Source organism: Peromyscus maniculatus, chromosome X (assembly GCF_049852395.1).
Source record: "Peromyscus maniculatus bairdii isolate BWxNUB_F1_BW_parent chromosome X, HU_Pman_BW_mat_3.1, whole genome shotgun sequence".
NCBI classification, from domain to species: domain Eukaryota; kingdom Metazoa; phylum Chordata; class Mammalia; order Rodentia; family Cricetidae; genus Peromyscus; species Peromyscus maniculatus.
Genome location: NC_134875.1, coordinates 89,842,418 through 89,855,324, shown reverse-complemented (window position 1 = coordinate 89,855,324; position 12,907 = coordinate 89,842,418). Strand labels below are relative to the sequence as shown.

The 12,907-nt window shown below is 38.5% G+C and overlaps 1 protein-coding gene across 2 annotated transcripts in view; it reads left to right on the top strand.

Moving 5' to 3' along the window:
- Positions 1-12,907, top strand: part of Zc3h12b (zinc finger CCCH-type containing 12B) — a 198,943-nt gene that overhangs the window by 26,312 nt on the left and 159,724 nt on the right. The window contains exons 2-4 of one of the 2 annotated variants that reach the window (XM_076562321.1): positions 705-947; positions 1,878-1,940; positions 12,261-12,335. The gene's annotated coding sequence lies outside the window, so the exon portion shown is untranslated. The remainder of the gene's footprint in view (positions 1-704; positions 948-1,877; positions 1,941-12,260; positions 12,336-12,907) is intronic. The other variant, XM_015999686.3, reaches the window with a different exon arrangement.

Genomic DNA, 12,907 nt, shown 5'->3' with positions numbered 1-12,907 from the left:
GCTATAAAGAAAAATAAAAATATATACTATATATAGAGAGATAGAGGGAGGGAGAGAGGGAGGGAGGGATGGAGGGGGGAGAGGAAGTTATGCCATCTGTGCTGTCACTGTTCCCCTCAAGAACCATAGACTAACAACAACAACCACAACAAAAATACCTCTAGTTCCAGGCATGAGGAACCTCCTGACCCCTAAAACAATATAAACCATTGATATTGCCTTTGATTGCTTTTTGGTGGTTTAAGATAAATCCCTGTTGCTGAAGACACTGCACACTTAGGACATAGGACTTGGATGATTTGAGCTGGCTCTAATTTAAAAACCGTCTTCTTGTAGTATAGTTTCCATGCTACCAGAAAATACTATACAAACTGCCAGCAGAGAGGAGCAATTAATAGTCTTACCCTGCTGCAATACTTATGAATCACAAAATGACCAGCATGCCAAGATATCCATAACAGTACACTAAGTGGTACACTGGTTGGTGTCAACAGCTGTCTAGTTGGACTCGAGGCTCATCAGGAGGGAAATCATACCTTGTACTGGAAATCTATCCATCTTCCCAGGGCTACTGAGATCATGGAACTTAGAAAAGAATCTACTACCACCACTTTGCTAGACCAGCATTCCTTAGTACATTATGCATCCTTATACTCAAAGATAAGTGTAGCTACCACCCCCATCAAAGAAACTTTTCTTTACAGCAAATGGAAAGCATCACAGAAGATAACAACTGGTCACAATGAGGAGATCATGGAATTGTGGGAAGCCCAGCCCCAATAGATCCACCTACATTTCTGTTCCTGCATCTATGGCTCAGGGAACATCAATGAAGCGGGGCAGAAAAACTATAAGAGCCAGAATATCACAAAATCGGCTGTGAAACAGTCTCTCCTAGAAACAGCTGCTTAAAGAAGACCAGAACAATGGCCATATCAATAGACATGGTAATGTGGAAGGGGGAAAGTTTCACAGGTTTCTACCTCTAGACAAAGAACTATAGGCAACTAATAACTGCTTAGAGATGGAGAATTGGCTTCTCCCAGGGATGTGGCCCCTTATTTATTATTCAATAAAAAGTGGTCAGCCTGTAACCATATACACACAAACAACAAAAACAGACTTAGCAGGTGGTATTTATATATTTGTGCATACATACACACATTCATATCAATGTATGTAACAATAATAACCAAAGAAAAAGGCTGTCAATTTGAGAGTTGGGGAGAGAGGGGTTGGAGGGAGAGTACATGAGAGGAGATTATGGGAGGAACAGGAAGGAGGAAAGTGATATAGTTCTATTTTAATTTAAAAATGTGTTGAAAAATGTACGTTTCATTATTGATTTTACTGGCAAAACAGAAGTAATTTCTATGGGAAGTAGCCTTAAAAAATAAATTGTTGAATACTCACCCTATTCTATCCTTCCCTTTCCTAAAATAGAAGTCATTAAGTTGTATGAAACTCTGTTCTACTACATTCTAAGTGGAGCAGCAGCAAGTCATAGAAATCTGGTTTAGTCTCAGTTTCTTTCAGACATGTTGAGCATGCCAGGTCCTGTCAGTGTTCTGAGAGTGATGGTATTTGAGCCACTACCTTGAGTAGCTCTCTGAAAAAAACAGCATGTTATACATATGTTCCAACTCTTTCCCTTCCCAATGAGAATCTGAGAATGGGATTTTTTTCTCTCTTGTTCTATACTTAGTGGGGGTTTATTCTAAATATTTGTCTTATTTTCAATGGCCCCTCCACCTGGCACCCTTTAATACCAGTGTTCAGGCTCAGGGAAGATGTAACTTAATTCCATATATACAGCCCCACCCCCAGAAGTCTGTATGTTTGACTTATGTTTAGTCTTTTCTTTTTTCCCTCTCCAGGAAGAAGCCAACAATTGAGTTTTCTCCTGATTATACTATGCTGAGCTGGACAAAGAGATCATGGTGAGTAAGTACCACAGCCTTTCATCTTGACTTCAGGATAGCTGGTTTCCTGCTTGCCTGAGATGCAGGAGCCTATTAGTTTGTTTCTGGATTTCTCTTTGAGGAAATTAGTCTATGTATTACTGAATTTGGTATCCTCATTGTAGAAAGGAAGGTTTCAGGCTTCCCTTCCATCTTGTTCACATAAGGAATCTCCATTGTATTGTATTCTTTTAAATCTCTTTTTTTGTAGATATCTAGATCTGTGATTATATGAATTTTAGACCATTTCTTATACTCCACAGACACCTGAGAGTCTAGGTTTCCCCTCCCCCACATTTTTTCTTTTCTTGTTAAGAACAGATAAATTCTGTCTTAAACTTTATAACTGTTATTTATCTGGACTCTACACTGAGTGCATATAGCTATTTAAAAGACATTATCTATTATGTTTTATCAGTTATATAATTTGCATTTAGGTGATTAAATTAAAACCAACTCCTATTTCTTTGCTGAGATTTTCCATTTTTTTGCAATTTTTTCAAGAGTATTTTTGATTGCTTGTTGAAGAATTTTATGTGACTTTTTAAATAAACAGATTTTTATTTGAATTAAAATATATTTACATAACTTCCTCTATTTCTTTCATCTCCGATCCCTCACATGTTTTCTCTCTTTAAATCCCTGAAGTCATCTTCGGATATATGTTCAGTTATTTATTTTTTCTCATTGAGCTTAGGGTTCCCACAGTTCTTGAGAGGAGGAGTAAGTTCTTCCTTGCATCTTAGACATTTTGGCTACTATTCAGGAAACCCTTACTCCTGTTTAAGTCATTGGTTTTATCAGGCAGTCATCCTTTTAATTAAGCCTATAGGCCATGGACCACATTTTTCTATTTAATTTTTTTTCTTCCTGTGCTGTTCTATCTTCTTTATAGTATTTTTCTTTTATAATTAATTTCACATATCAGCCACAGATTCCCCTGTCCTCCCTCCTCCCACCCCCAGCCCTCCCCACCAATCCACTCCCCACTCCCACCTCCTTCAAGGCAAGGTCTCCCCTGGGGAATCAGCCCAGCCTGGCAGACTCAGCCAAGGCAGGTCCAGTCCCCTCCTCCTTACACCAAGGCTGATATGATATGCTTGAATTATATTCTTTCTCCTCCTCCAATTCTTTCCAGATTCCTCTGATTTCCCTTCCCACTAAACTTCATACCCCCTTCCTTTCTCAAAACAATAATAACAACAAAACAAAAATAAACCCCCAAATGAAATAAATAACAACACAAAACAAAAAGCATACGGAAAATATGGAGTCTGTTTTGTGTTGGCCATCTTCTTCTGGGCATGGGACCTGCCCTGAAGTATGTCCTTAAACCTAAAGACACTCCACTGAAGAAAACTGATTTTCCTCTTTCCCAGCAGATATCAATTGCAAATAGCTTCTTGGTTACAGGTGGGATTTTGTCTCACTCCCCCTTCTCAATGCTACACTTTTGATTGGTTTGAATTTGTTCAGGTCTTGTGCAGGCTATCGTAGTTATTATGTAAATAAGTCCTTTTGTGTCTGGGTAATGCTGTTATTTTGGAGTATTCTACCACCTCTGACACATTCTTCCCACCTCTTCTTCCACTTAGATCCCTAAGCCTTGAGGGGAGGGGTTTGATAAAGACATTCCATTTAGGACCAAGTTGTCCAAAGTCTCTTACTCTCTACATATTGCTCAGTTGTAGGTCCCTGTATTAATTAAAACCTATTGCAAGAAGAAGCCTCTCTGATTAGGGTTGAGTGAGGAACTTATCTATGGGTATAGCAATATGTCATTAGGAGTCATTTTGTTGCCATGTCCCTTTAGCAGAAAAATAGTAGTAGATTTTCCCCAAAGCTTATGACCTATCTAGTCCCAGGTTCTTGGCGATTTTACCAGTATCAGGTATAGGTTCTATCTCATGAGGTGGGCCTTAAATCCAATTTAAAAAAGAAGTTGGTTACTCCCACAAGATTTGTGCCACTGTTGCCTCAGTATATCTTACAGGCAGGTCTCTGTTGTAGGTCACGGTGTTTGTAGCTGGGTGAAATTGACCATTACTTTTCTCCTCTGGTAATATGCAAAGTACCTTCCAGCACCATAAATGCTAGTAAGTAGAGAGGAAGCTTCTAGCTGGAGACGACCTTGATTTTTTTTTCATGTTAGACAACATAAGTAAGTTGAGTCTTCAGCAGTATGGCCTTCTGACAGATGTGTTAAATTTTACATCCACTTTTGAAACCCCAGAGTAGGTATTTTCCATCATCATAGATACCCTTCTCACCTCTACCCTTTGACTCTGACACGCGAGTGGTGCACTCTAAATTCACTTCTCACCTTACAGGCCACGGATACTCCATGAAAAGCTACCATGGCTATCCCTTCTACTCTGGACACCTTCTCTGCTGATGCTGTATGCCTCCTGATAGCCTTGTTACTAAATTGTTTGAGAAGTTAAATGGGTTAGCTTGATTTAACTAGTTTTGAATGTTTACCAAAGAAAATATTTCCAGGGGGAGCTGAAGATATATGAAAAGGATAATTATGGAGACTGACTGTGAAATGTAATCTCTCTCTCTCTCTCTCTCTCTCTCTCTCTCTCTCTCTCTCTCTCTCTCTCTCTCTCTACATAAAAGGATATGGATAGGATCCATATGAAAGGATATAAAACAATGATGGAATCAGAGGTATGAGATGAACATATATAACCAGTGACTTTTAGGAGTGTTCAATAATCTAGAGAATTACTAAAGGTGAGAATAGAATACATTAAAATGAGATTTGGGGGCCTGTGAGTTGGCTAATTCAGTAATGGCACCACCAATGACTCACCAAGGCTGATGACCTGAGTTTGATCTGTGGAACTCACATGGTAAAAGTAAGGACAGAACCAACTCCCACAAGTTATCCTCTGACCTCCACATGGGCACCATGGCATTCGTGTCCATGCACATACATACACACACGTGTAGTTAAAACAAATACATGTAAAATAAAAGTTTTAAATGAAGTTTTTGACTATGATATAAACAAAAGTATCTAACTATGGCACAGGGTAGCTGACAAAATGTGAAAGGAAAGATCACAGTGAGTCAAGAAGTCAGTCAGGGAACTGGAATGACCGAAAATTTCTATTACGTCAGTGTAAAACCAGAAATACTTTGGAAACAATAGGCAAAAATTAGTCTTAGCCCAAGCATTTTATAATGTAAATTGAAACTCCATGATAGAATTATGAAGTCAATTTCATGAGTTCTGATCAGCAGTATTTCAAAAGTAAATGAGACATTAAAAATACCAGAGTGCATTGGACACAGTGAAGATTAAGTTTTCAAGAAACACTTTTACACTTAGTAATGATATAAAATGTATATACTATTGTGGTTCATGGTAACAAGTGATTAGTAACTTATTTTGATTTTATTTGATTTGTTTTTTTTGTATTGTTTTTGTTTTTGGAGACAGGGTTTCTCTATGTAACAGCTCAGGCTGTCCTGGAACTCACTTTGTAGAGCAGGCTGGCCCGGAACCCACAGAGCTCTGCCTGCCTCTGCCTCCTGAGTGCTGGGGTTAAAGGCCTGTGCCACTACTGCCTAGCTAGTAACTTATTTTTATATAATTTGTTGTTTTTACATATACTGTTGGGTTATTGATGTTGCTAAGATTTGAATTAATCTGTGGAAAGGTCCCTGGCTGCTCAGTTAAATTAACAGTCATAAAGTCTTTAAAATTAATGCTGAATATTATAATCTCCCTTTAAAAATAATCTAAGATAGTCTCAAAAAGGAGAAAAAGGTTTTGTATAGTAATGGAAGAATTCTCTGGGGAGCTTTTGCAAATCAAGAGCCTTTCAGTGCCAGGAGTTACCAGTAGGTGAAGGCCCATGAAATCTCAGACATAGGCCACATTGAGACATCTACAATGTTTGCAATGTCCTGCTAACATAAGAAAAAAGAGTTAAGAGAGGTTACAATTATGAGGAACTTTATTGCAAGGTAATGTACACACTCAAGCAGTAAGTACAGACTTCTCAAGGAGGATACTTTGTTTAGCTTTTGGATAGATTGTCTATGAGCAAACTTAAATGGAGATGATTCTTCCTGCATTGATGTAAGGGAAAAGCGAAACATTCTAAGAATAGGTCAGACTTTTTCCAGAGTAGGGTTTTGTGATGGTTACTAAGTTACTGTTTGTTTGTTTGATTGATTAAAATAGTTTTTTTTCCACACCAAGTTCTGATTATGGTTTCCCCTCCCCTAACTCCTTCCAGATCCCCCCCCCACCTCCTCAACCACCCAAATCTATACCTTTTTTTCTCTCTCTCATTACAAAACAGGCATCTAAAAAAATAAAATAAAAACAAATCATAGGACAAAAATAAAAAACAAACAAACCAAAAAACCTCAAGCAGAAAAGAAAGAGCCAAAGAAAAAGCACAAGAAAGGCATACAGGTGTAGACAACATTTACACAAACTGAGATACCTAAAAACACAAAATCAGGAACCATAATATATAAGCAAAAGATCTGTAAGGTAACAAATAATAAACAAATATTCCCTGAAAAAAGCACTGTGAGACAAAAAAGAAACTTTAAAAATACCATTGAGTTTGTTTCATGTTGTCCACCTACTGCTGAGTGTGGACCCGCCCTTAAGAATGGTTTGTATCTTCAGCGAGACTCCATTGCAGAAAACGAATTTTTCCTTGTAAGCGGTAGTCAATTAGAGATAGGTTCTGGGTTGGAAGAGGGGCTGTGTCCACTTCTCCTCTCAGCACCTAGACGCCATGTGGTGCAGACCCATGCAGGCCCTGTGTGTGCTGCCACAGTCTCCGTGAGTTCATATGTGCATCAGTCCTGAAGTATCTAGAATGCTTTGTTTCCTTGGTGCCTTCCATCTCCACTGGCTCTTACAATCTTCTGCCTCCTATTTGCAAAGTTCCCCGAACCCCAAGGGGAAAGGTTCGATGGACACATCCCATTTAGTACTGAGTGTTCCAAGGCATCTCACTATCTACATAGTGCCCAGTTGGGAGTCTCTGTATTTATTCCCATCTACTGCAGGAGGCAACTTCTCTGATGGTGGCTGAACAAGACACTGATCTATGAGTATAGCAGAATGTCATTAGGAATCATTTTATTGCTCTGTTCATTTAGCAGGACAGTAGTATTTGGCTTTGCCCTACGTCCATGAACTATGTAATGGGTTCTTGGTCACCAGAGCAGTGTCAAGTATAGGTTCCATCTCATGGAGGGGGCTTTAAATCCAATCAGACAGTAGTTGCTTACTCCCACAAGCTTGAGCCACTATTGTATCAGTCTATCATGCAGGCAGGTTACCATTGTAGATCAAAGGGTTTGTAGCTGGATTACTTTCTGCTTACCAGAATCTAGTACTATGAACACTAGTCAGTAGGAATGAAGGGTCTAGGTTGACTTCTGCATGGCCAGTGAGTTATGTTGGTGGTGTCTTTAACAACAGGGCCTTGCCATCATTGTGTGGAGATCAATAGCCTTGACAATATCCTGGGTTGTTTGGGGGTTTTCCATGGAGCTCCTTTGGCCAGCAACACAATTAGATATAACCCATTTCCGGTACTAGAGGTTTCATTTGGTGGTGAGAGATGCCAAGTTGTGGCTTTGTCTTCCGCATTATTTGGTGATTGCATTTATATTTCTTTCTTATATGTACATACTTTAAGAAGCTTAAATGGAAGGGAGGGAAGATTGGGTCAAAGGAGGGAATACAAGGAGGGACAGCTAAAACTAAGGGCAATTTGTGGGTTGTATGTGATGGTTACCTTTAATTGTCAATTTGATATAACTTAGAATCACCTGGAAAGAGAGTTTCATAGGGGGATTGTGTACATCAAGTTGGCCTGTAGGCATGTCTCGGGGGAATTGTCTTGATTACATGAATTCATGTGGGAAGATTTAGTCTACTGTGGGTGGTACCATTCCACATGTAAGGGTTGCTGAACTGTGTAAGAATATTGGAGAGGTGAACACAAGTAGGCATGCAACATATTCTTTTCTCTCTGCTTTTGAATGTGAATGTGATGTGACTAGCTGTTTTAGGTTCCTGCCACCTTGACTCTCTACTATAATAGACTAAATCTTGGAATTGTGGGCTAAAGTAAACTTTTCCTCCCAAGGTGGTTTTTCTTGGAGTACTTCTTAGTAGCAACCAAATGAAACTAGGCCAGGTTTGCTCCCTCTTACTGTTTTTATTTGGATTTTTACCATTTGTTATGGCATCAGATGCATGTTAGTAACATGCAGTTTCACAAAGTAAATTATATTGAAATGCCTTTAACATGAAGGAAAGGATAGTTGAGCAGGCATCTTTGTAAGTCATGTTGTACCTAGCCAGTTTTGAGTGGTCATGTAAAGTACAGTTCTAGCAGCAGCCTTTAACAACTATGCAGATGCTTACCTCAAGAGTGACATGTAGTCCTTAGCTCTCCATCTGGATTTTAGAACATTTTAAAACTGTTACCTGTTCTCCTTTGGCTCAATTTCCATCGATGGGAGACTCACACTCACAGAGCAGATTCAGAATGACCTGGTAATGTCTTCAAATAGTATAATTGGCAGCTCTCATTCTTAGTCTCGTTTTCAACAATGACACAGAATATATAAAATACCTCTTCTACTTAGTAATAATTTAGTAACTTAAGGATATTCTTTTTTTTCACCTCCTGAATGTGTTATTTCCTCGTGTCTTAAAAAGCTAGTGTAGTGGCTATTGGGTGCTCCAGAGCCAAACTGCCTATGCTTGAATTTGACCCCACAGTTTAATGGAATCTGTGATTATGAATGGGTTACTTAATTTGTACCTTCTTCTCCTGGAAAACGGTGATAGTTAATAATAATCTCTCCTCATAGACTTAGAAGAATGAAAAGAGCTAATGTATGTAATCTATTTCCAACAGTGTCTGGCACATCTACTGTCAGCATCAGTGAGACATGCAGCCATACAATGCCAGCTGTAGCAGCCTGAGGAGTTCTTTTTAGAAACCTTTATTCAGCCTAAATTCTTGATATACACTACAGAAAAGAAATCCTAGAATATTACTTGTATGTATATGATTTCAGGACTGACCACTTGGTATTGGATAACCAAGTACAGGACTCTTCCCTGAGGAATACTATTTCTCTGGCTCTCAGCATTCCTGATTTGCTTGTAGCTCTTTGTCTAATGTGTTGGGGCCTAGTGTGATTTCCTTCTTCCATATTAGCATGCCATTGATGTTGCTCTTATTCAGGTACTATTTAGACAACCATACTCTTGCAATATTATAGGTGTAGCTTCCTTCATATTTCTAGGAGATACAATCTCATAGGAGGTACCCTGTTCCAAGTAATGTTATGGACTGAAGCGATTGTATTTATATGTGTAGCAATCTACACACATATATTCCTGGTGTGTGTGTGTGTGTGTGTGTGTGTGTGTGTGTGTGTGTGTGTGTGTGTAATAACAAAGAAAAAACAGAGACCATGTATTTGAGATAGAGAGCAAATGGGGGGTTATGGAAGGGATTGGAGGGAAAAGCTAAAGTAAAGCAGAAATTATATAATTATATTTAAATTTCAAAAATATGAAAATATATGAGATATATAAATTTAAAAAAAGAAATTTGGAGGAGTTGATATGAAGCAAAATTGGAGTTTATAAAGTAAAGCGTTTAATCTGGACTTAGATAAAAGCATTAAGAAAGGGAAAGAGACATGTAAAAGAACAGCAGTAGAGCAAACAAGAGAGACTTCCATTTAAGTGTCGTAACAAGTACCTATGTATATGATTTTGATGGCTGTTGAAGTTACATTGTTCAAAATGTTTAAAAATTGAGTTAAGTTTTGGAATACTTTTCTATACTCTGGCCGCTGTAGACTGATTGAAAGCTTTTAAATTTATTCAGTTTTCATTTCTGGAATCCAGAATATTATTAGATATTGTAAAGGGGGCTCTGAAGATATTGTTCAGTTAAAGAATGTGAGATATGATCATAACCCTGGGTTATTTTGGTGGGCCCTAATTGTCATCACAGATGCCATTATATGGGGGGGGGGATAGAGGAAGTTGGGCCAGAAAACATGACAATATACCTGTTACTAGAGCTTTTAGAGTAAAATCCTGGCCCTAACAGTTTCAACAAGCAAGGTTCAGTCTTTCTTTCCTCCATTAAAACAAGACAAATAGGAAAAGTAGAGAAAAAAAGAGGAACAAACAAAGGATCATCCAGTGAACCCCCAAGTCAATCATCAGGGACCTGGAATGAGGTTTTACTTTACACAGGGGGTAAGAGGTATGCATAATTAGACAGTCCTGGTCAAAGTGTGGTCTTGCCCATTACTGACCTTTGTTTGGTTTCCTCTGTCTTGCAAAGTGCCTTGATAAATGATCAGAGATTTGTGTAATCTCTTCCAGGGAGGCAAGTGACTTTTCTTGTTGCCAGGGCTTCCTTTTGCTAGCATGAATTTAATTTTAACTTGAATTTGTTGGAGTTTATTGTTTCAATAGTCTGATACCCAAAATGAGAAGCAAAGGTGTCTCTCTTTAGAGTATCTCCTCCCCTGCTAGATAAATGATGGTTACATGATTAAACTGATCAAAGGATGACTTAAACAGTACACTGATGGCTTTGAACGTGAAGAAAGGGCCACAAGATAAGAGTGCAGCTTTAAAACTTGAAACTGTGGAGCAAATGTGACCCTGCTGATACATTGATTTTTTTTCCTAAATGACATTGATTTTTTTTTTTGCTTCTAACTTCCACAAAAATAAGAGAATGTTCGTTATTTTAAGCCAGCAACTCTGTGGTAACTTATTTTAGAAGCCACAGGAAATTGTATGTATTAGATTGTTACTGGAGTTAGGATCAGAGTCTATATTCTGATAGACCTAACAAAACCAAGTTCAACCACCTGTCATTGATAGGCCAATTAACAGAGCTAAACTAATAATGAAAAGCAAAAAAGAGAGAGAGAAAAATAGAGGTATATTTATTCAGCATGGATCATATTGAGACGAGGGACAGAGATCCAGTGATTTCCACAAATCTTCAGGATCCCAACATGAGGGCAAAGCTTAAATAGAAGATAAGATAAATGCATAACTAAAGAGTCCCACCAAGGTGTGGATCTCCTGCCCACCGCTGTCTGAGCTCTAATATCCAGTAGGTCAGTCTCTCTTGCCGTGTCATCTGACCAGTTGTCAATCTTTCCTGGAGATAAGTTCCTCCTCTGTTGGGTCTTAGGGCTTTAGTCCTTTTCTCTTCTTGGCATGAGAATCCTAAGGAAACTGTAATTTCTTGGGTCCATTGTTTCAATAATTTGATGGTCAAAGGGAGGGCCACAAGTCTTTCTTTAGAATATCCTCATTTCTGCCATGCAGGCCAGTAACAATTAACTTTCATCTTGTTAACTCAAGCCATTATCATAGCCTGTCAAAATTGTAGAGGAAAAATGGAATAACATTGGTTTAGGACACTAAGAATGCAGTTGTGTCTTAGTTTACTTTCTATTGCTATGATAAAGACCATGACTAAAAGTAAATTGGAGAGAACAGGACTTATATTGCCTTACAGTTTACATTCCATCATTTAGGAAAGTTAGAGCAGGAACTTGGAGACAGGAACTGAAGCAGAGGCAATGGAAGGATCCTTCTTACTGGCTTGCTCCTCATGGCTTGCTCAGACTGCTTTCTTATACAAGCAGAGGTAGCATCACATAAAATGGGCTGGAATCACCCACATCAGTCATTAATAAAGAAAAGTCTCCCTGAGTTTTGCCTATGGACCAATATAGTGGAGGCATTTTCTCAGTTGAAATTCCCTCTTCCCAGATGACTTTGGTGTATATCAAGGCAACAAAAATTTTAATTTAAAAAGTTGAGAGGTCATGTAAATCAGATTTCAGCAGGTGGAACCTAAACATTGGACTGCAGATATAATCATTCCAGGTATAGATTAACTTTGGAAACATTGTTCATTTATGCTGGACTATTGATTTATGAAGGCTAGAGAGATGGCTTGGCCATTAAAGGCTAGGCTCACAACCAAAAATAGATTTATGAACTACAATAGACTTCTTCCCAGAAACTACCTGAAGATTGAAGTTACACCTTGACAATGAAGTGTCCCCCATACACTCACATTTAACATCTTTTATTTCCAGGTGTTTTTACTGGTTTTGGAAGGTTGAAGAACCTTTAGGAGGCAAAAACTTGCTAGAAATGGGTTCCTGGGGATGGCACTTGAGGTTTTATGGCCTGATTATATTTCTTACCTGCTTTCTGTTTCTTGACTTCAGATGCAACATGACCAAACATCTCACAGTCTTGCTGCCATATCTTCACTGCCATGATGGACTGTATCCATTCAAACTGTAAGCCAAAATAAATGCTCTCTTAGAAGGTATTTTGTCACAGAAATGAGAAAAGTAGCTAATACACATCACCAATCCCCCCTCCCTCCCTCACTCTCTTCCTTCTTCTCTCCTTCCTTCCTTCTGTCCTTCCTTCCTTCCTTCCTTCCTTCCTTCCTTCCTTCCTTCCTTCCTTCCTTCCTTCCTTCCTTCCTTCCTTCCTTCCTTTCCAGAGTAAACTATTTGTAACCTAGCTCAAGGTGACCTTAAACTTGACTCTGAGTGCTAGCATTACAGTCATATGAATGCTGTTTGTTATATGTGGCCCAGATAATGAAGGCTTTTTAGTCTTTCTCTGAAACTGACATTTTAAAAAATATGTTTTTACATAGTAGTTTATTTTTTTGTCAGTCTTAACCACGGTTGTAACCACAAAAGATGCAATTACCAACACACTTGCCATTTAAAGCTATAAGTACAGTTTCCATTTTATAAAACCTAATAACAACAATCCTTTTGACTGTGTTTGCCCACCTTGAAATCCTATGTGGCTTCAAATAAGTGTGATTTTTCTTTCCCTTTCACTAGACTGA